Source organism: Pelophylax lessonae (assembly GCF_965119305.1).
Source record: "Pelophylax lessonae genome assembly, chromosome: 3".
NCBI lineage: Eukaryota > Metazoa > Chordata > Amphibia > Anura > Ranidae > Pelophylax > Pelophylax lessonae.
The window spans coordinates 674,994,397-675,015,765 of NC_138770.1; the positions used below are offsets into that span (position 1 = coordinate 674,994,397).

The 21,369-nt window shown below is 47.5% G+C and overlaps 1 long non-coding RNA gene across 1 annotated transcript in view; it reads right to left on the minus strand.

Annotated features, from left to right (window-relative positions):
• LOC309549206 overlaps positions 1–21,369 on the minus strand; it is a 386,600-nt gene that overhangs the window by 307,383 nt on the left and 57,848 nt on the right. The gene's annotated exons all lie outside the window — the stretch shown is intronic.

The following is a 21,369-nucleotide window of genomic DNA, read 5'->3' on the forward strand; positions in this document are numbered from 1 at the left end:
GCAAGAGCACTTTTTTGCCACAGGCTGCTAAAGCTAAGGGACCTCGCAACAAGCGAGGACCTTTCTTTACCGCCCATAAAGGGTTCGCACGCCCGGCTGGAACAAGCGGGAAAGGCAAGACTCCTCCAGGAGGGTTCAAGAAAGGCTGGTCGGACAAACAGAGGACCAACTCAGCCAAACCCGAAGCAAAGGAGTACACAGCCTGAAGGTGCGCCCCCACCCGGTTTGAGGGTGGGGGGACGTTTTCACCGGTATTCAGGACATTAGATCGAGCATCAACTACTACTACCGGTGCGATTCTTCCCTTCCAACATTTAAGTACTACAGGGAGCGGTAGTCACCGTTCCCTGAATAGATCTTTTCCTTTACCTTTTCCTAAGATTAGTCTCAATTCCCCACAGGAATCGGATCTGGTTGACCAGACAGGCCAAGAAGCCTCTAGCCGGGTGACTTCGGTCCCTGAGGTTCAACCAGAAAAGATCACCCTTCCTGATAGCAATCAGGTATCTGATAAATGTGTGGGAACAGAAAACGACCAGACTTTCTCGGATGGTCGGGGCCAGATAGCTCTAGGGACGCCTGGTTCAGATCCAGTCAGCACCAGTGGTCCTAGAAATTCTAGGCTGGCCTCGTCAAGCCGGCCTGGCCGACTTGGACAGGCTAGTCGCAGACGTTCCGTGGGAACTTCGTCTCAGGGAGTGTCTGTGGTCTCAAGGACCAATTTACCATCGTGCTTTACAGTCGCTGGTTTTAATGGCCTGGCCATTGAGACCCAAGTACTGAAGGACAGAGGTTTGTCAGCTTCAGTCATTCCTACTCTTATTAAAGCAAGGAAAGCGACTTCCAGCAAGGTCTATTATCACACATGGAAGACTTATATTGCGTGTTGCGAATCTTTAGGATTTCCTCCACGTACCTATTCGGTGACTCGAATATTGGCTTTTTTGCAACAAGGGGTTGAGCAGAAGCTAGCCTTGAGCACCATCAAGGGTCAAGTTTCAGCATTAGCAATCTTCTTTCAGAAACCTTTAGCTACCAAGTCCTTGGTGCGGAATTTCATCCAGGGGGTGCGGCACCTGGCTCCACCAGTCCGCGCGCCCTTACCGCCCTGGGATCTTAATTTAGTTTTGTCGGTTCTACAGAAACCTCCCTTTGAAAACATCAGGGAGATTCCCTTGTTTACTTTATCCCAGAAGGTGGCCTTCTTGGTGGCTATCACTTCTGCTCGCAGGGTGTCAGAACTGGCTGCATTATCATGCCAGTCCCCATACCTAGTGATTCATAGGGATAAGGTAGTACTTCATCCTAAGCCATCCTTTCTTCCTAAGGTGGTTTCAGATTTTCATCTGAATGAAGATATTGTACTACCTTCCTTGTCTCCTCAGCCCAAGCATCATCGGGAACATGCGTTGCATTCCTTGGATGTGGTTCGGGCAATCAGAGTATACCTGAAAGCTACGGAATCATTCCGTAAGACGGATTCACTTTTTGTGATCACGGATGGCCCCAGAAAGGGTTTGCCTGCATCTGCCGCGACCATTGCCAAATGGATTAGACAGACGGTGGTACAGGCTTATTCTATTAAGGGTCAGAGTCCTCCGTTCCCTGTTAGGGCGCACTCCACTCGAGCGCTCAGTACTTCCTGGGCCTTTCGCCATCAGGCGTCAGTGGTCCAGGTATGTAAGGCGGCCACCTGGTCGTCGGTACATACCTTTACAAAATTCTATAAAATTGATGTGACGGCATCGGCGGATGCCTCATTTGGCCGCAAGGTTTTGCAGGCCGCAATTTGAGGAGACCGGTGGTCTACCTCGAGAGTTTTTTTCTGTTTGAAAAATTTCTTTTTTGTTGAGTCTCATCATTAAGGATGAGCATTGTAAACTTCTAGTTGGCACCGGTTGGGCCTTCTAGATTGGGATTTGATTTCCATTTTCCCACCCCTCATTTGTGATACTGCTCTGGGACGTCCCGAAGGTGCTGTATCACCGAGGACTACGTCTGTCAATGAGCGATAGAGAAAAATGGATTTTTGTAAAATCTTACCGTAAAATCCTTTTCTCTTAGCTCATTGACAGACGTAGTCCCCGCCCCTCTGTTTTTGAGTTGGGTTGGGTTAAAATCTCTAAAGACTGCTTTTTGACATAACTGATTTGCTGAGGCAGAGAGGATATACCCTCTGGGACTGCCCCTAGGGTGTGGCCAGAGCATTTTAATTTCCTGTCTAGTCCTGCTCCTGTGGAGGCAACATAACCCAAAGGTGCTGTATCACCGAGGACTACGTCTGTCAATGAGCTAAGAGAAAAGGATTTTACGGTAAGATTTTACAAAAATCCATTTTTATTGGATATTTCAAACATTTTTAACAAATAAAAAACTGAAAAATTGGGCGCGCAAAATGATTCAGCCCCTTTACTTTCAGTGCAACAAACTCTCTCCAGAAGTTCAGTGAGGATCTCTGAATGATCCAATGTTGACCTAAATGACTAATGATGATAAATAGAATCCACCTGTGTGTAATCAAGTCTCTATATAAATGCACCTGCACTGTGATAGTCTCAGAGGTCAGTTTAAAGCGCAGAGAGCATCATGAAGAACAAGGAGCACATCAGGCAGGTCCGAGATACTGTTGTGGAGAAGTTTAAAGCCGGATTTGGATACAAAAAGATTTCCCAAGCTTTAAACATCCCAAGGAGCACTGTGCAAGCGATAATATTGAAATGGAAGGAGATCAGACCACTGCAAATCTATGAAGACCTGGCCGTCCCTCTAAACTTTCAGCTCATACAAGGAGAAGACTGATCAGAGATGCAGCCAAGAGGCCCATGATCACTCTGGATGAACTGCAGAGATCTACAGCTGAGGTGGGAGACTCTGTCCATAGGACAACAATCAGTATTATACTGCACAAATCTGGCCTTTATGGAAGAGTGGCAAGAAGAAAGCAATTTCTTAAAGATATCCATAAAAAGTGTAGTTTAAAGTTTGCCACAAGCCACCTGGGAGACACCAAACATGTGGAAGAAGGTGCTCTGGTCAGATGAAACCAAAATCAAACTTTTTGGCAACAATGCAAAACATTATGTTTGGCGTAAAAGCAACACAGCTCATCAGCCTGAACACACCATCCCCACCGTCAAACATGGTGGTGGCAGCATCATGGTTTGGGCCTGCTTTTCTTCAGCAGCGACAGGGAAGATGGTTAAAATTGATGGGAAGATGGATGGAGCCAAACACAGGACCATTCTGGAAGAAAACCTGATGGAGTCAGGACCTGAGACTGGGACGGAGATTTGTCTTCCAACAAGACAATGATCCAAAACATAAAGCAAAATCTACAATGGAATAGTTCACAAATAAACATATCCAGGTGTTAGAATGGCCAAGTCAAAGTCCAGACCTGAATCCAATCGAGAATCTGTGGAAAGAACTGAAAACTGCTGTTCACAAACGCTCTCCATCCAACCTCACTGAGCTCCAGCTGTTTTGCAAGGAGGAATGGGCAAAAATTTCAGTCTCTCGATGTGCAAAACTGATAGAGACATACCCCAAGTGACTTACAGCTGTAATCGCAGCAAAAGGCGGCGGTTACAAAGTATTAACTTAAGGGGGATGAATAATTTTGCATGCCCAATTTTTCAGTTTTTTATTTGTTAAAAAAGTTTGAAATATACAACAAATTTCGTTCCACTTCATGATTGTGTCCCACTTGTTGTTGATTCTTCACAAAAAATTACAGTTTTATATCTTTATGTTTGAAGCCTGAAATGTGGCAAAAGGTCAAAGTTCAAGGGGGCCGAATACTTTGGCAAGGCACTGCAAATGTCCAGTATGGCGGTGATCACAGTGCTCAGCAGATCCCGACACCAACAGAGAATGGAGATATAATATGCTCACCAGAACGGTAGGACTCAGAGTGCCATATAGAACCTGGGTCAAAACCGCTTGATATGATGTAGATGGATATTCCAAATCAATAGGGAAAACCACGGATGTTCAAGTAAGATCTTGTAGCAGATGTATCGTCACACCAAAAACTCCCATTCAGCCAGAATATAGCAGATAGAACCAAAAAAGGAGCACAAAATAGTGTAACACTGCTAAAAATGTATTAAAAAAATAAACCAAAATGCACCTAAGGCCACGCCACTGACAGCCTACCTATGCATCTCTTTATGCTCTTATCCATGGGATGTCTGTAAGTGCATTTTGGTTTATTTTTTCATTCGCAAGCTCCTCCCGTGTACTTCTGGGTTGATCCCTCACTTTCTCATGATCGCCCTTACCCCATGTGGTGAAATCTTGCATGGAGCTCCAGACCGAGGGTGATCGATGGTTGTTTTGTATTTCTTCCATTTGCGAATAATCGCTCCTACATTTGTCTCCTTCTCACCAAGCTTCTTGCTGATGGTCTTGTAGCCCATTCCAGCCTTGTGCAGGTCTACACTCTTGTCTCTGATGGCCTTTGACAGCTCTTTGGCCATGATGGTGAGGTTTGAATGGAAGAGGGAGATTCTGTGGACATGTGTCTTTATACACATAACAAGTTGTCGTTAGGAACGCCTTCTTTAATTGACAGGACTAATCTGTGTACCACATGAGCACATACTGTAGCCAGTCTGTGGGAGCCAGAATTATTATTGTTGGTTGGTAGTGGAATCAAACACTTATTTTACTAAACTGCAACTCAATTTATAACATTTCTATCACGTGTTTTTTTTCTGCATTTTTGGTTGATATTCTGTCGCTATCATTTAAATTCCACCCATGATAAAAATTATAGACCCTTCATTTCTTTGTAAGTGGGCAAACTTACAAAATCTGCAGGGGATCAAATAACTATTTTGGCCACTGTATGTAATGAAAAGGGGAATATTTTATTTAAAAATGTCATTAGCATGTTGATGAGAGAAGGAGGAACCAGCGAAGGCAAAAATACAAGCGGATTAAAGTTCAGCTTTAAATCAAACTCGCCCAGAGTCGGTAACTTTCCTGCAGAATTAATTGAACACATCTCGTGGAGTTTATCTGCTGAGCGAGGGGAGCTCTATTACCGGCTAAAAACATAACTGGAGCAATTTCCAGAAATAAGTCCGAAAATGAGTTTGTATAAAGTCTCATTCCGTCCGGGATGTAGAGATAACCCGTCCCCATTACACGGCACGGCAAGCAGAGAAAACGGCAAACAGCTCAATTAATTTATAAGCAGGAAGAGAGGTGCACGTGGGAGGAACGTTTCATTATAAGCACAGTCCTGCGGCTGGCAGAGAGACATGTTCATAATATATACAAATGGGAACTGAGAGTATGCTTCAGATACAACCCAAAATATTGCAGAATTAAAGTATTTGTAAACCCAACTACTGCGATTTTGCTGTGATTGTCACGCAACAGAATCGCACTACAATTGTGGTTAAACACACCTTTAAAAATCTCATGAAGTTCATTGCCCATAAAAGATCAAGACTTTCTTTTGGGCAACAAACGTGCATAGGGCAGCCCATTGAAGTAGATGAACTGCCCTTTACATGACGTGCAGAATTGCGTGAAAATCGCCCACACAAAAGTGCAAGATTTGGAACAGAAATGTTTCTGCTACGCAAAGTGTGAATGGAGCCTTAAAGTGTTACTAAACACACTGTTTAATTTACATAGTCCCTTCTATTTCTGTACAGGATATGGATGATGGCACTGTAATTATTTTAACAAAAAAAAAAACATAAAATAAAAAAATATCAATAAACTGTTATAAATTGTCATTCACATGTATATTTGAAATCAAATCTTTATTTTGTAGCAATACAATGGTGTGGGCGGATTTCTGCAAGTCACTGGCTGTGTCACGTCCCTCCAGCTTGTGTCTCTGAATAACAGGAAGGTGAAGCCTCCATTAATCTACATGTAATATCCCGCCCCCATTATGTTTAGCTGGTTAGTGGGCATGGAGGAAGAGGGAGGAAGAGTGTGTACACCCAAATGTGTGACTCAGATGTAATAGGGAGGAAATGTTCAGCATAAAAATGTACTGAAAACTCACCATGTGCAGAGCTGCCAACACTGCTTTTCGAAATCCTTTGCTGCATTAGGGGCATGGACAAAAGGGGGAGATAGAGAGCAGCAGGATCAACCAGGTTTCTCTTTCGTTCATTGATGGACACAATTATTGGGTTATACTGCCCCCTACAGGAGTAGGACACTAGGCAGAAAAAAAGTCTTGCTATACCTATGGACAGTCCCAGGGGGTATACTCCCTCTCTCTGCTATAGGTACTCAGTTTTTTTTTTCTGCCTAGTCAGGAGTAAGGACCTAGTTCCTTGCTGGGATCTCTGGTCCTGGCACATTTTTTTCTTTTTAGATGGATTTTTTTCTCCTGTTTTTTTCCTATGAGATCTGCAATCAACTGCCGGACTGGGCGACGGGCTGGATAATCTAGATCCAGTGGTCACCCAAATCTGGCCAGTGAGCGCACGCAGACCTCAGCTCCGCGCTAGGTCTGCCGCGACATAGCCCCAACGGATGGGGGCTGGCCTGCGAGTTAAACACCTCATGAGGCCTTGGCCCGAGTCAGAGCGTTCCTCCTGGCCCACAGCCCCCCATTTTGATGGCGAGGGGTTCTGTCTGGAGCGGTGCCTGCCTGGTTCCTGGTATGGTGAGTAGTGGTCTCCCCCGTCTTCCCTTGGAGGGTTTTGGGGTGGACGTGGGCCCCTACATGGGAATGTCAGATCCCCGGGTTCCCCTCCTTCCCGTCAGGCACTCCTCTTCATCTGTCCCCCCATCCTACCCCCCCTCCACTTATGCTGGGGCTGTGTGGGTGGTCTGGTCCACCTCCTGGGGTCGGGGCAGGGGCTATGCTGGCGATGGGGCCGGGGGGGGGCCATCGGTGACCGGATGATCGGCTGTGCGGGGGGGGCTATACCTGGTGGGGGCTCCTGCCAGGGCCCCCCATCCTGCCTGGGCCTGTCCTTGAGGTCTTGTGGCCCTGTGCTGCACTGCACAGCGGTCATTATTGTGTAATTCGTGGCCATTTTGCTGTGGTCTGCCATAGAAAACAGCAGCGGCCATGTCTGTGGAGCACTCTGGGCGGCGTTTTCGGCGGTGGGAGCCCCTCCTCATCCCCTGGTGCTGATTCCTGGATCCTTTTGTTTCCTGATTGCCACTCGTGCAGATTCTTCTGGTGACTGCGGTGCCTGGTTTCTGCAGGGTGGTGAGTCTGGTGGGGTACTCTCCCTCTCTGCTGAGGATCAATTGGTGCTGTGTGACTGGCAATGGGGTGGCGCTGCTAGAGCCGCAGGGGTTGTCCCTTAGCAGTGTTGTACACTTTTTTTTGGGTTCCCCCTGGTGACTCATGGAGTCTTTGGAGCACATCTCTCCACCTGATCCCCTCTGTGGGGTGGCGGGGCCCTCCGGGTCCCATCCATACATCGATGCACTGACAGCGATCATGGAGTCCTTTGTGCCCCGGGTGGAGGTGGCTTTTGGGAGATGGGCTGGCATAAAGCTTCCCCTGCCTCATCTGTCTCCTCAGATCCTTGATGGGTCTGCGAACACACATCCTGAATCCTCAGGTAGTTAGGAGAATTCATCCACTTCTGCAACCGCGCACAAAAAGGCGCTGATGGACTCACTGATTGTTATCTGTGTTTCAGACTTAATGTTGGAGGACACGGCTGCGAAGGAGGAGCAGGTTCCCTTTGGCACTCACAATCCAAAAACAAAGGTGTTTCCTTTCCCCGCCTATTTGACAGAATTGACTTTCGTCTTGGAACTCCAAGTAATCAGACTGTGCCTGGAACATTGGATGGATCGTCTTCAGGAATGTCCAGTGCGCGCTCAATCGGACAATGCCACGGCCCTGGCTTATGTCAATCACCAGGGGGGGGCACAAGAAGTGTCCTAGTGGCTCTGGAGGTAGCCGGCATTCTAAGGTGGGCAGAATAGTTAATTCCAGCCCTCTCCGCCGTACACGTTCCAGGGGTGGAAAACAGGCACGCGGATTACCTCAGTCGGCAGGCATTGGACCAAGGGGAGTGGTCCCTTCATCCGGAGATGTTTAATCAGTTGTGTCTCTGGTGGGGCATCTCTGAGGTGGATCTGTTGGCGTCTCGACTCAACAGAAAGGTGCAGAGGTTTGTGGCTCGGTCAGAGGATCCTCTGGCGGACGCCACAGATGCGCTGATGGCCCGTGGGGTCAGTATCTTCTGATTTATGCCTTTCCTCCTCTCAAGCTTCTGCCAAAATTTCTACGTAGAATCGAGGCAGAAGGGATTCTGGTCATCTTAGTGGCCCTGGACTGGCCTCACTGGGCTTGGTACGCTGATCTGGTGCGGCTGGTTGCCCATGTTCCTTGGAAGTTTCCTCTCAGGGAGGATCTGTTGTCCCAAGGACCAATCTTCCATCCTCTTTACAATCGTTGGCTTTGACAGCTTGGCTGTTGAACGCTAGGTGCTGATGGATAGAGGTTTTGTCTGAGTCGGTAATTCCAACGCTGTTAAAAGCTAGGAAATCTATTTCTAGGAAGATCTACCATTGTACGTGGAAGACGTACATTGTGTGGGGTAAGTCTCTTGCTGTTTATTCTCGCTCTTTTTCGGTGGCTCGGATCTTAACCTTCCTTCAACGGGGGGTTGAGCAGAAACTGACCCTGAGTACTATCAAGGGTCAGGTGTCAGCCTAATGCCCAGTACACACGATCCGAAAATCGGGCGACGTTCCATCCGTTATTTTTCGTATTCTAGCAGCTCTCAATAATATTCGCTAACGGGAGAGGTTACTCACGATACGAATTTTCTCGGACGATAATTCTTAGCTTCCGGTATGCGTAACCACGCTGTAGCGTGTGAGGGGAAAATGATGTCTACTGCTCATGCGCTGTCTACTGCTCACCATTTTTTTCGGACGAACAACATACTGATAATACGATTATCGTATTGATCCCATTGATATCCCATTGACAAGGCCCATTGAAAGAAGGCCACTAATGGCCCGTACACACGATCCGAAAATCGGACGAAAATTAACGCTTGTGAAAGGATCGGACGATAATCGGATCGTTAGTACACAGCTTACGAGAGGCGATCACGTACAGTTCATATCGGGTGAACTGTCGTGATCGCCTCTCGTAAGCTGTGTACTAACGATCCGATTATCGTCCGATCCTTTCACAAGCGTTAATTTTCGTCCGATTTTCGGATCGTGTGTACGGGCCATTAGTGGCCTTCTTTCAATGGGCCTTGGCTACATATTTCCTGGTACGTACTTTTATTCAGGGAGTTAGGCACTTGACCCCTCCAGTGTGGTCTCTGTTGCCGCCTTGGGACCTCAATTTGGTGCTCTCAGTCTTCTAGAAGCCTCCTTTTGAGAATCTCTTCTTGGTGGTTCACAGAGATAAGGTGATTTTTCACCTCTGTCCGTCGTTCCTTCCTCAGGTTGTCTCTGATTTTCATTTGAATGAAGACATTGTGTTGTCTTCCCTGTGTCCCAGGCTAAAACATCCAAAGGAAATTGCTTAGCATGCGTTGAATGTGGTCTGGGCAATTAGGGTGTACCTGGCAGCTACGGAGTCCTTTAGGAAGTCAGACTCACTACTATTTGTGCTCACGGATTGGCATCAGAAACGCTTGTCCGCTTCCTCTATGACAGTTTCCAGATGGATCAGACAGACTGTGGTTTAGGTCTATTCCATCAAGGGTCAGGTTCCTCCTTTCCCTGTCAAGGCGCATTCTACTCGGGCGCTCAGTGCCTCCTGGACCTTTCGTCATCAGGCAAAAGTGATGCAGGTTTGCAAGGCGGCCACCTGGTCGTCAGTGCACCCTTTCACAAAGTTCTATAAAGTTGATGTGTTGGCATCTACGGATGCTTCCTTTGGCTGCAGGGTTTTTGCTGGCTGTTGTTTAGAAGACCTGGTCCTCTTTGAAGGTGTATTGTTTTTTTTTTCAGGTGAGCTCCAGTTGTTTTGGTTAAGCACCTGGTTGGCTACAGTTAGCCTTGGGAGTTTCTTTTTGCTGTTCCCACCCCTCATATTTAACACTGCTTTGGGACGTCCCAATGGTTAAGAAGATCAGGAGCTGTGACTGTCAATGATCGAAAGAGAAAATGGGATTTTTGACTTTACTGTAAAATCCCTTTTTTCTGATGTTCATTGACGGACACAGCACCCACCTCTCTGTGGAGTTGTAATTCTTCTGACACTCCTGGTAACAAAATTGAGTACCTATAGCAGAGAGAGGGAGTATACCCCCTGGGACTGCCCATAGGCATAGCCAGACTTTTTTTCTGCCTAGTATCCTACTCCTGTAGGGGGCAGAATAACCAAGTGGTTAAGAAGATCAGGAGCTGTGTCCGTCAATGACATCAGAGAAATGTTTTTTACGGTAAGTCAAAAATCCCATTTTTTTTTTTGCAGAATCTTCTTCAAGTCCCGACTAAGCTTCTTCCTGTCCTGGTGACACTCATACAATAAATGGGGGAGCAGTTGTCACAAGGACAGGAAGATACAGACAGCATGAAAAACATTGTCTAGTTCTAACCCTTCCCTGCTCTACTAAAAATGTGAGCAAAATCCAAAAAAAGATTAAAATCCAAAGTAATGTACTCACATGTGTATGGCACCATAGACATTACCCAATCTTGTTGCTGCTGGCCATCAGCAGGCAAAATTAGGTCTCTGCCTTTTCCTTCTGTTTAGCACCAAGACGTCAATGACATTCCAGGTAAAGTTAATTCTTTGCAGTAATAGTTTAACGGGCAACGCATTTTGGGATTCTAACAGAAAGGCAATTGTGTAGATCAGGGGTCTCCAACATTTTTAAACAAAGGGCCAGTTTAAAACGGGCCAGTTTGGACTGTAGCCAGTGGGAGTAAACAAAGCCTCATCCTTAGTATCAGTGGAAGGAATAGTGCCCCATCATTGGTGTCGTGGAAGTAATAGTGCCCCATAATTGATGACCAAGAGTAATAGTGGCCCATAATTAGTGACAGGGAGTAATAGTGCCCCATCATTGGTGTCAGTGGGAGGAATAGTGCCCCATCATTGGAGTCAGTGGGAGGAAAAGTGTCCCATCATTGGTGTCAGTGGGAGGAATAGTGCCTCATCATTGGTGTCAGTGGGAGGAATAGTGCCTCATCATTGGTGTCAGTGGGAGGAATAGTGCCTCATCATTGGTGTCAGTGGGAGGAATAGTGCCTCATCATTGGTGTCAGTGGGAGGAATAGTGCCTCATCATTGGTGTCAGTGGGAGGAATAGTGGTCCATTATTAGTGTCAGTTGGAGGAATAGTGGACCATCATTGGTGTCAGTGGGAGGAATAGTGTTCCAATTTTCCATGTCAGTGGCAGGGACTACTGTTGCTGTCAGTGGGAGAAATAAGACCGTAAAGGGAAATAGACTGTGCACTTTGCAAGTGCAGGTGCACTCATTTTCCTTTAGTAAATATAATGTGGTAAAGCTTCATTTTGTAAAAAATACACAATCAAAATGTATAAAAAGGATTTTTTTTCTTGCACATGATTGGATGATGGAAATCAATAGAGTGTTACCACAATTACTAAGCTCTGGAGAAAACAAAAGCAATTGGACTTGCAAAGTGCTCAGTCTAAATGCCTTTAATAAATCCCACCCCGTTTTGCTCTTACACTTCTAAGGACTGGGAAGCCTAGTCTGTACTGTAATTAGTTGAAGTAAAATTGCATTAGATTCAACTGCTGTGTCGTATTGAAGAGGTATATGAAAGGTGATATTACCCACGCTATGGGGTTTTCTAGATCAGTGTTCTACCTGCTGCGGTGTATTTAAAACCATGTGTGAATAATTAACACTTCTTATAACCAAATGTGAAAGTGCATGGAACTTAAAAATAAATAAAATTAAAATTAAATTCGAATGAAAAATGAAGCTGCTGCTAGTGTGAAAGGTTTAAAAAAAAGCTCAAGCAATGCCAAAAAAAGTTTCTAAACTTAGCGCTGCTTCCTTAAATCAATAATTCATGCTAATAATACATAACCTGTCAGTACAATCAATTATTCATAAAATGCCAGTGCAATTAAACGTCCATCAATGATAGTAAGGTGTGAGTGCTTGTGATGTCTTCTCATATAGGATTTGGGTGACACTCCACGCTCCCCTCCTGAGTCCCCACTCACCAGCAATCTGTTCAAAAACAGTGTGGTCTATGGATGGATGGATTTAGCTCATTCTCTCTCTGGCAGTAAACAAGGCTCTCAGCATAATGGTAGTATATGTTCCAATGAAGAGAGAGATTATCATAGCATAATACTGTTTGCTTTACTGAAAAGTTAAAAGCATAAATGCACTTATAACAGTGGCATCTTAAGAGCATTAAAGGGCCCCGGGCAATGCAGTGCACTGGGGCCCCGCCTACACAATCAGCCAGGATGAATAAAAATTCAAATTATCGAAAAGGCGATATTGATTGGTACAGCAGTGCCAGGGAAATGACAGCTTCCAAGTTGGGTGGCTGGGTCCAGTGACCCAGGCCGGGAGTCAGACTCGACTGTCCTGTGTGTGCCTGTTCCCATGGAGGCAGACAGGCATTCCTGCACTTGTGGGCTCCCCCTCCATGACCCAAGTGGCCTGACAGCAGGTGGCAAGCGCCTGTTGGCCTTATCCTGCTACGTTTGGCAGCGGGATGCACACGTGAATCAGGACTAATACTTCTCGGCCTTTTGGCTAAGATCAAGTGTAGTATCTGTTCTTATCAGTTGGTATGGGCCTTAGCTAGTACCAGTATGACCGAAACCCGGAGCGCTCTAAGTATTGAGGTATGGGGAGTAGGTCATCTGGGAAAGCATGTGGGGCCCGCCGCCTTCTGTTTTGAATGGGTTGAACTGTCCTAACCAGTTTGAAGGGAGCAGGAAAGCCGGTCTGGAGGGTGAGCCCGGTGGAACTGCTCCTGGATGTAATGGGCTGAGGAACAGGATGGCGAGGGGAGGGCTTTCTCTCCTGGGTTTTGATCTGGCTTGGTGACGGGCCTGTCCCCAGTTGTAGGTAAGCTCTCTCTAAGCTGTCCAGGTTCTGATGTCTGCTGGTGGGGATAGGCTACACTCGGTCTGGCCGGGGGCTGAGATAGAAAAAGCCCGTAGTGTATGTGCCCCTGGGGTGGCAGCCCAGGGGTGCCTTAATTTCTCACTGGTGAGGGGCAGCTCGCTGTGAGTTTTTTCGGCACCTTGGTCAATGCACACCTTTTTCACACCGGCCTCTTGGGACAGGCCTTTTGGCTTGCACCAGAGGAATTTTTTATTCCGGCTGGAAGGCCTGCCTTGGTTCCTCACATGGCACCATAGCACTTTCCCCACTCCCCTTTCCCCCACTTCTTTGTTTGTTTGTCCTTTTCTTTGGAGTTTGTCACTGCACTTTCACCTTTTTTCTTTATTTGCACGACTGGAGTGTGTGGGTCCTCGGGCCCTGCCTTGAGTCTTGGGAGGGGGTGGATATGGCCTTCTGGCTTAGTCCGCCCTCTCTCATGGGGTCTCCCTTCGGGGGAGCTCCACTTAGTACTTGGGGTGGGCTGTTTCGGCAGTCCCCCTGAAGAACGGGGTCAGTTTGGTTTCGGCCGACTGACCACAAGTACCTTAAATCCCTGTCAGGAGTCTTGCGCCCCGAGGGATCGAGGTTTTGGGTCCTACCTCTTCGGAGGGAAGACCATACGTTTGTCGCACACCCTGTGCTTTTTTGTGTTCTCACTTTGTGTGTGTGCACTTTTTTATGCACCGGGTGGAGTCTTTTGAGTGTGTTTCACACGCTACGGGCTTAAAAAAAAAAAAAAACTTGGCTGGGGCTCCCTAAGCTGTCCACGTTCCAAGCATCCTGATGGGGATGGGCTACACCGGGTCTGGCCGGAGATCGAGCCTGAAAAAAGCCTGTGGTGTACGTGCCCCTGGGGTGGCAGCCCAGGGGTGCCTTAATTCTCACTGGTGAGGGGCAGCTCGCCTTGAGTTTTTCGGCACCTTGGTCACTGCACCATACACACTTTTTCACACCTGCCTCTTGGGACAGGCCTTTTGGCTTGGACCAGAGGAATTGTTTATTCCGGCCGGAAGGCCTGCCATGGTACCTCACTATGGCACCAAAGCACTTTCGCCACTTCCCTTTCCCCACCTTTTTGTCTGTGTGTGTTTTTTTTTGTTGTAGTGTCACTGCACTATCACCTTTTTTCCATGCACGATGAGTAGGGTGTGGGTCCTCGGGCCTGCCTTGAACGTCTTGGGAGGGGGTGGATATGGCCTTCTGGCTTAGTTCGCCCTCTCTCATGGGGTCTCCCTTCGGGGGAGCCCCACCTAGTACTTGGGGTGGGCTGTTTCGGTAGTCCCCCTGGAGAACGGGGTTTGCCTGGTTTCGGCCAGGAAGACCATTGGAAGTACCTCAGTCCCTGTCAGGAGTCTTGCGCCCCGGGGGATCAAAGTCAGGGTCCAACCTCTTTGGAGGGAAGACCATTTCGCACACCCTGTGCACTTTTTGTGTTTCCCACGTTTGCGTGTGTGCACTTTTTTATGCACCGGGTGATAGTCTGAGTGTGTTTCACACGCCACGGGCTTAAAAAAAAAACTTGGCTGGGGCTGGGTCACTTGGCAAGTGGGGCCCCTGGGCATCTGCCCAGCGTGCCCATTCGGTAAGATGGCCCTGTGTGTCAATGCATAAAGCAGCACATAGGACAGAACACCCCTCATAAGGGCCATAGTGAACGGGTTGCACAAATTAGTAAGGCCCCTGCAATGTACAGGGAACCAGCTGATGATTCACCGATAACCAAAATATCCGCTGTGGGCGGAGTGCCTCTTCAAATCAAGGGGGGGTGAAAACAGCGCTCAGCCTTCATCCATCAGTATCATACAAATCGATAATTCCTGCTATTGTGCATCAGAGCGAGCTATAAATCTTCTCTGCCGCTTTTTGTGTATTAATATGCGTTTTGACATAAAAAGGGATAAAACGACGTCTGCTAATAAATAAGTTGCCGCGGAGAAGCTCCGGAGGATCCCACTAAATCTGCGCCAACTCTTTTCAATATCAGACAAAGCAGATTAATGCAGCTGTTATAGTAATTACTCTCTCCATCGCCGCGCTCATTTAACACTTTCTATATTCATTTCCCGTGTCCTGTATTTCACTCAGCGCTTGCAAACAAATCAGCGGCGAGATATTGTCACCGATTATCTGAAATATTGCCGGCTGGGATTTAGTCGTAATTCGTTTTATAAGACGGGTGATGGTGGGGGAAACAGCGAGCTGGTGAATGAACTGAGTGACAGCATTTTTTTTTCTTTATTCTCACCTTTCTTTGCGGCCGTTAAACTCTGAAATATCAATATGTTTATAGGGAGATGTCATTTCTCCCCCACCCCCGCACCTATCATGGATTTATCTAAATTGAGCCGAATATATGTGTGTTTTCAGCGTCCGCAGCTCCGGGCTCATTGATCCAGGCGAGAGACGGCTTTGAACTAACGCGGGTTATTAAAAATGCATCATTTGCCTACGAGATTCAATGTTCCTGAGGACAATCGATGTGCGTTTAATCAGAGCCGGGTCGGGGGACGCAACTCTGACCGCCAGGAAAATACCCACAATGCGCTGGTGGGCTGTATACATGTATATATAGCTCCTGGCCTCACTCTGTGGTCTTTATGGTGACCAGAGGTGGGTCTACTGGGATAACTTCATAGCTAATAACTAAATTATTTTATTTTTATTCACCACAATACATGCAAGGTGCATTAGTGTAATGTGGTGCAATTCATTCTCAATGGCACCACAACACAACTTACTGATAGGCTTGTGTTGAAGCGCTGAAAATGCTGCAAATTAGTCAAATAAATGGGCGCTCACTTTGTAATTTGCTACAAAGTTACAATGTTGCAGTCTGATCACTGGGGGAGGATCAGAATCGTCGCTGTCGTCACTTTCCGTACCTGATGACGAATTTTCCCACGAATTGCTATTGCTCAGTTCTTCAAGTAATTCAGTTTCGCTGACGCTTTTTTCTAGTTCGTCTAAAAGCGCTTTTGCGCAAAAAGAACGCTTTTTGGACGCCATGGTCGTTCTCTATTTTCCAGGCACAAAGCACTGGAAAAGCACAGGCACGGCACTGGAAAAGTCACCAGGTGAAATCCTGTGGTGAAATGGGATGATACAGTGTAATCCGTTAGGATCACGGCTTTCTATCTCATTTAGTGTGTTTACACTTTTGAATTTGCCGCCGGTTCCACCCCCCTGCGTCACAACGCTCGCAGGGAAGGGAACCGGATGGCAAGTGCCGGCAATCGGCCGTGCACAGAGCGGGGAGAGAGTGTCAGGATGCTGGGGAGGACGGCGGGGGAGCGCAGGAAAGGTGAGTAACATTGCGGGGTATTCCTGAGTGTGGCTCGGGGTTACCACTTTTGGTACTGAAAATTAACCCAGAGGCACACTCGGGAATACCTACCGCCAAGGAGGTTAAGCATGTTTTTCAAGTGTGAGCATCTCAGACAAGAACCAGACCAGTTTCTTTGGTTTTTAGGGTTTATTTGAGAACTTGGATGGGAGAAGTGGGATACTCCAACAACTGAACTATGCACAATTAGGCAGGGACACTGAAAAATGCTGCTTGACGCTGATTAGCGCTTCACTGACGCTGGTTAATCACTTAAGCCCCGGAAGATTTTACCCCCTTCCTGACCAGGGGGTATTTTGCGATTCGGCACTGCGTGACTTTAACGGACACTTGCGCGGTCGTGCGACGCTGTACCCAAAGGAATTTGACATCCTTTTTTTCCACAAACAGAGCTTTCTTTTGGTGGTATTTGATCACCTGTGCGATTTTTTGATCATGCGCTATAAACAAAAAAAGAGCGACAATTTTGCAAAAATAACAGTATTTTTCAAATTTTTTTATATCAAATTCCCATAGCAGGACCGAGTGATCTGTGCTTTTACACAGGGGAGAGTGACAGGCGGCTTTGTTTACACTAGTCGCCTGCCTTTCTCCCTCTCTACCCGACGATCGCGAGTGACCGGCGGACATCGGTTCCGCCGGTCACACGCGCCGGCTTCGTCGTGTACAAGCTGGAGCGCGCCTCCGGCGGCGTGTGCTCGCCCCCTATTCGCTCCCAGGCTAGTGACATACCAGTACGTCACTTTGCCTGGGAGGCGCTGACCGCCGCCGTATATAGTCGGGCGGCGGTCGGCAAGTGGTTAAGGCTGACTGATGCTGGCATCGGCTAGGCCAGTCACTAGAACTTCACCTCTGACTGTGAAAAGGTCCCTTTGAGCTCCCCAAACTTCAGGGCTTTACTGCTTGGCACCCCCTTTACTGTACTCTCCTGGTTAGCTGGCTCCTGAATCCCCTTTGACCTCTCTGGAGTGGTCCCCTCTCCTAGGCAGACCCCTGGGCAGATCTTGAGTACTCACGACACTGTTTTTCGTGAAGATCTCTGCCCAGCAGCTCCACTCACTCAGATCCCTTGCAGCCCAGCTCAACCTCCGGTCCCTAGGCCGGCTGCCTGGACCACCTTCTCACTCCTACAGGAAGAGAGAAAACCGTTACCTCTTTCTGGGACTGATGCTCCCGCCAAAAGACACTCTGTCACATGCTCCCCTCCAATTTATGTCCAATCCCAGGATGCATTGCAGGAATGCCCTCCCACTGGAGCCAACATAAACCAGAGTGTGCCATTGGTTAGGTTTCCTCCACTGTCCAATGTGCTACCTCATTGGCTGCAGCTGGGACACTCCCTCAGACCCAGTGAATCACACTTGGAAACATGTAACAGGCTAAACTAATAGATCAGGCCCTCCTGAAAAGCAGACAGGGCCACAAATATGCTTTTCCTAGCACCTACCTAGGAGGGTTCTACATCACTATGGAGCAAAATCTCTTAGGAATGTTTCCAACACCTTGTAGAATCTATTCCATGAATAATGAAGGCAAAAGGGGGTCCAACCGATACTAGCAAGTTGTACCTAAGTGGCCAGTGAATGTTTGACAACGTTATATACAGTGCATCCGAAAAGTGTTCACATCGCTTTGCTTTTATGCTACAGCCTTATTCCAAAATGGATTAAATGTATTATTTTCCTCAAAATTCTACAAACAATCCCCCATAATGACAACGTGAAAGAAGTTTGCTTGAAATCTTTGCAAATGTATTAATAATAAAAAACTTAAAAAATTTAATGTACATAAGTATCACAGTCTTTGCTCAATACTTTCGTGAAGCACCTTTGGCACCAATTACAGCCTCAAGTATTTTTGAGTATGATGCTACAAGCTTGGCACACCTATTTTTGGGCAGTTTCTCCCATTCTTCTTTGCAGAATCTCTCAAGATTTATCAGGTTGGAGGGGGAGTGTCGGTGCACAGCCATTTACAGATCTCTCCAGCGATGTTCAATTGGGTTCAAGTCTGGGCTCTGGCTGGGCCACTCAAGGATATTCACAGAATTTTCCAGTAGCCACCTCTTTGTTATCTTGGCTGTGTGCTTAGGGTCGTTGTCCTGTTAGAAGACGAACCTTCGCCCCAGTCTGAGGTCCAGTGCGCTCTGGAGCAGGTTTTCATCATTCATCTTTCCCTCGATCCCAACTAGTCTTGGCCAGGTGATGGGCGGTGCTTGGTTTCCTCTTGACATGATGCTTGCCATTCAGGCCAAAGAGTTCAATCTTTGTTTCATCAGACCAGAGATTTTTTTTTCTCATGGTCTGAGAGTTCTTCAGAGGTCTTTTGGCAAACTCCAGGTGGGCTGTCATGTGCCTTATACTGAGGAGTGGCTTCCGTCTTGCCACTCTGCCATACGGGCCTGATTGGTGGAGTGCTGCAGATATGGTTGTTCTTCTGGAAGGTTCTCCTCTCTCCACAGAGAAATGATTGAGCTCTGTCAGAGTGACCATCGGGTTCTTGGCCACCTCCCTGACTAAGGCCCTTCTTCCCCGATCAGTCAGTTTAGCTGGCTGGCCTGGTCTAGGAAGAGTCCTGGTGGCTCAAAATTTCTTCCATTTATGGATGATGGAGGCCACTGTGCTCATTGGGAACTTCAATGCTGAAAAAATGTTTCTGTACCCTTCCCCAGATCTGTGCCTCCATACAATCCTGTCTCAGGGTCTACAGACAATTCCTTGGACTTTATGGCTTGGTTTATGTTCTGACATGAACTATTAACTGTGGGACCTTATATAGACAGGTGTGTGCCTTTCCAAATCATGTCCAATCAACTGAATTTACCACAGGTGGACTCCAATCAAGTTGTAGAAACATCTCAAGGATGATCAGTGGAAACAGGATGAAAGGAACACTTTGAAAACACATCAGATCTCAATGGGGAAAAATCTCATGCTGGATATCTATACTGATTTGAACTGGGTAATGTGTTAGGATTGTATCAGATTTTCCAGGCCTGTGGCCTGATGTGGGTCTGCCATTGGTACCGGTTACCCCTCCAGCCCATGTGAGCTGTGACCCTGGGTGTGAGCACTGAGACATTGACAACTCCGGCATCTTTGTTTTGTTGTTTTATTGTATTTAAGGGGATGGGAGAAGGGAATGAGTGGGATACTCCTTTAGGCTCAACTAAATACAATTGTTGGACTTTTCTGGCAAAAATGCCCGTTAGCGCTGTCTTGACGCCAGCCGACGCTAGCCAATGCTTTCTGACGCTTGAACACTGTGTATCAATGAAAACTGGGCTGGATCCTCGACGTTAGTCCAGAAGATCCAGTACTGTAGAACTGCTTGACTTGTAACACTGCTATAGCTCAAAGTCACTGAATGGCTCCCTCCAGCACTGCACTGGCTGAGAAAACTCCTTGTAAGTTCTTGTACTGCTGCAACTCTCAACTGGCACACTTCACACTGTGCACTGGCACTTCAGGGCCCAACCCACAGGCACCCCCTTTACACTTTAAGCTCTTCAGGGTCCACTGACTATGTACCCCCTCTGTCACTTCAGGGTCCTCAACCTAGGTAACCCCTTTCACCACTAGCTGGCACTGGATCCTCAAACCTCTTCTGGAGTGGTCCCCTCTAACTTCAGGCAGACCCCCAGGGGCAATCCTCAGTACTCACGACCTGTGTAGGCTTTCCTGGGACTGGACGGACTCTCCGAAGGTTCTCGGCACACCGGATCCCCTCAACTTAGTTCAGCACTCTCTGGATCTTCAGGCAGCACCCTGAGATCCTCCTCCTCAGACAGGAGGAGAGACAGCCGTTCTCTCTCTCCTGGGACTCTGCTTCCGCTAAAGACATTGTGTCATGCGCCGCCCCCAAACTTATACCCACTCCCAGAATCCTTTGCAGCACAATCTGCCTTCTGGGGTAGTTACAAGCCTGGATGTGTCCCCTGATTGGGTTTCCTCCACCGCCCTATGAGAAGCCCCTCACAGGAGCCAGTGGGGAGACTCTCCCTTCAGCAGGCACACCTGGAAACCATGACACCCTGACTAATAAATCGCAGCCCTGCTGTTAGGCAGACAAGGCCCACTATACCTTTACCTAGCACCTACCTGTAGGGTGCTACAGGATCTATACTGGTATGGACTGGGTAATGTGTTAGGATCTATACTGGTATGGACTGGGTAATGTGTTAGGATCTATACTGGTATGGACTGGTTAATGTCTTAGGAACGAAAAGTTGCCACATAGTTTGATGGAAATGAAAATTATCACCCTACAGAGGGCTGAATTCAAAGACTCCCCAAAAAATCAAAGTGAAAAAATTATGCAGCAGGCGGGTCCATTTTGCTGAAATTTAATTACAGCAACTCAAAATGGTCCTCAGTAGTGTGTATGGCCCCCACGTGCTTGTATGCATGCCTGAGGACGTCGGGGCATGCTCCTAATGAGATGACGGATGGTGTCCTGTGGTATTTCCTCCCAGATCTGGACCAGGTCATCACTGAGCTCCTGAACAGACTAAGGTGTAACCTGGCAGTTTCAGATGGACCAAAACATAATGTCCCAGAGGTGTTCTATTGGATTTAGGTCAGGCGAGCGTGGGGGTCATTCAATGGTATAAATTCCTTCATCTTCCAGGAACTGGCTGCCTACCCTCGCCAAATGAGGCCGGACATTGCTGTGCACCAGGAGGAACCCAGGACCCACTGCACCAGTGTAGGGTCTGACAATGGGTCCAAGGATTACATCCTGATACCGAATGGCAGTCAGGGTGCCATTGTCTTGCCTGTAGAGATCTGTGTGTCCCTCAAGGGATATGCCTCCACAGACCATCACTGATCCACCACCAATTGCTGCTGAACAATGGTACAGGCAGCATAACGTTCTCCACGGCTTCTCCAGACCCTTTCACGTCTGTCACATGTGCTCAGGGTGAACCTGCCCTCATCTGTGAAAAGCACAGGGCGCCAGTGGGGGACCTGCCAATTCTGGTGTT